Source organism: Myotis lucifugus, unplaced genomic scaffold (genome assembly GCF_000147115.1).
Source record: "Myotis lucifugus unplaced genomic scaffold, Myoluc2.0 scaffold_898, whole genome shotgun sequence".
In the NCBI taxonomy this organism is placed as follows: domain Eukaryota; kingdom Metazoa; phylum Chordata; class Mammalia; order Chiroptera; family Vespertilionidae; genus Myotis; species Myotis lucifugus.
This window is the reverse complement of record NW_005871946.1, coordinates 17,418-19,883: the sequence shown is the minus strand read 5'-3', so window position 1 is coordinate 19,883 and position 2,466 is coordinate 17,418. Positions and strand designations below refer to the sequence as shown.

At 58.3% G+C, this 2,466-nt stretch overlaps 1 long non-coding RNA gene across 1 annotated transcript; it reads right to left on the bottom strand.

Annotated features, from left to right (window-relative positions):
• Window positions 1-611: 611 nt before the first annotated feature.
• Window positions 612-2,275, bottom strand: LOC106695148. The gene is made up of 2 exons (XR_001346224.2): window positions 1,918-2,275; window positions 612-706 (listed from the first exon to the last, which is right to left on the bottom strand). It is a non-coding gene; the product is annotated as an uncharacterized LOC106695148 (long non-coding RNA).
• Between the last annotated feature and the right edge of the window lie 191 nt (window positions 2,276-2,466).

Here is a 2,466-nt window from a genome sequence, read left to right as displayed (position 1 = left end):
CGAGGATATTTTTTCCATTCCTTTTTTTTTTTTTTTTAGACGGAGTGGAAAGGAGGGAGGAGGAGGGGGAGAGAGAGAAAGAGAGAATTGAAGTAGGAGAGACACATGGACTGGACGCTTCTCACACGTGGCCCTGGTCGAGGCACGGGGGACTGGACCTGCAACTGGGTTACGTGCCCTGGACTGGGAATCAAAACCACGACCCTCTGGTCCGGGGGCCGATACTCTAACCATTGAGCCCCCGGCCAGGGCTAGGTCCTGGGTCTTATCAGATGGGCGGCCCAGAGTTCCCACAGCTCGGAGACAAGCAGATGTCTCTTTTCAGGCAGGAGTCTGGTCTCCACACATTGTCAAGTCTCGAACCAGCCGTAGCATCAACATCAAAACGTTTGGACCGGCCCTTGGATTCTGGTTTCGTTCTTCTCTCCTGGTGGAGGCTGTCGCTGGGTCGTTGCTGACCTGGGTCCCATGCCTGGTGGCCGCCGCCATGCCCAGCGCTGGACCAGCACCTGGCCTGAGCCTGCCCAGGGCCAGGCCCCTACTCCACACACAAAAGGCATTTTTGGCTGCCCCCGAAATGGTACAGACCCCATAAGATAAGCAATGGACAATTCAGGGATACACAACTTTTATTAAAACACTGTTTTCATCACAATAAACATCTAGCAGATCAAACGCATGACTTTGTGGAGATCAATGCTTCCTTCTGAAATAAATGTGTATTTGAGTATAAACAGTGAGTGGACAAAAGAAAATACTGATAATGGCCCAGGCGATAAAGGCCGAACTCTGGACAGCTGGGAGCCTCCGGACCAGTCCTAGAGCCTCCTAGTTCTCCGGACATGTGGCTGGGGCTGTGTGTGTGTGTGTAGGGGGAGAGGGGGTTCTCTGGCCATTTCTGCTTCAGAGGCAGAAGCCCTCGTGCAGAAGCAGAAAACTCACAGGACTAAAAAAATATCCAAAGCTTTGCTGGCCCCGTGCCCCTGGGCAGCCAGTTTCCCCTCAGGAGCCTCAGTTTCCATACTTGCAAAGTGGGTGTCAGGGGCTCCAGAGGATTCAAAGCAGCGAGGCTGTGAGTGACCCCGTGTTCTAAACCGAAAGGCTTCAGAAGGACCAGCGGCCACGCTTCTCAGTTACACAAGCCGCTGGCCGGGGTGCAGCGGGCTGCCCTCAGATCCCCTGTGATCTGGAGACCAGCCGGGCAGCCCTGGGGTTTCAAGGCGCCCCAATAAGACTCCCACGGTGTGTGCCGTCACCCCCAGTTCTGATTTGGGAGAGAAAAACCTCGCGTCTCCATCGTTCCTGGAAACACATTGGATTTCAGGACTTTTCCTGAATAAATCCTCCCCTAGAGGACACTCCCCGCCCCCGGGAGCCACAATGTCTTCTGCTTAGAGGAGCCTAGATTTACCCCACTTTCCTTTTAGAAAGAAAACGGGGGGCTCCGGGTCCACCCCCGGGAGAAACCGGCCGCTTTGTGTTGGGAAGCCCAGCCGGCGCCTGTTGCCGCGCGAACATGTGTTGCGAGTAAAAGTGCGCGCGGCGTCGAGCGGAGCCCAGGGCTGGAGCCCGTGGCAGGAGCTGGGGGCTGCAAACGCTGATTCAGCGCTTTCGGAAACAAAGTGTCCCGGCCCAGCTCGTAAACAGCGGCACCCAGAAAGTTGTGCAACGGCGCGTATTTACTCGCGAGCGCTGCCGGTTCTGGGTCTTTTCTTTGCATCTTGAATTAAACTGGGCACCGGGATGGCCAGGAAGCGTTCCTGGGAGTGCACGGGCCAGACCGAGCCGGGACCCGGTCCCAGTCACCTGTGGCGCCCGCCCTGCCGTGCCCCACGCTTCCGTCCACGCAAAGGACAAAAAAGTTGGCGTTTCTTCCAATCCCCAGGGAGGACGGACACAATAAAAAGTAGCGAATACCCTCATTTCCATACGGCCCGTGCTGCAGGGCCTTCTCCGGGCGGCGTTCGCAGAGGCAATCAGCGAAGGAGGAGAGTTGCATCAGAAATTTCCTTCTGCAAACCGCACGCCTCTTATCACGTTTCCACGGCTGGCGGGCGGCTAATCCGCGAGCCCTCCGAGTCCGGGTTAGGCCCCAGCGGCGGGTAACGGGGTCACTAACGGAATCGGAAAAAAAAAAAAAAGAAAGAAAAAGAAAAAGATCCCGAGGCCGGGCCGCTCAGAGCGGGGAGTGTCCGGCCAGCCGCGCGCGGGCGCACCGGCGGCTGCAGGGGCGCGGGCGCCCATCCTCGGGGCGGTCCGGGAGCGCGGCCTAAGCCTGGACTGCGCACCCCCATCCAGCCCGGCCCCGGTGCCGGGGTCGGAAGGGGAGTTTCCAGGAGGGCCGCCGGTCTCCAGGGTTCCACAGGCCGGAATCCTGCCAAAGAAGCCCGCCGTTTCGGGGGCCGGTTTCATTTCATGCTTCGTGCCCATGGTTCAGCCGGGGGCTCGGAAGTCCCGGCCGCGAAA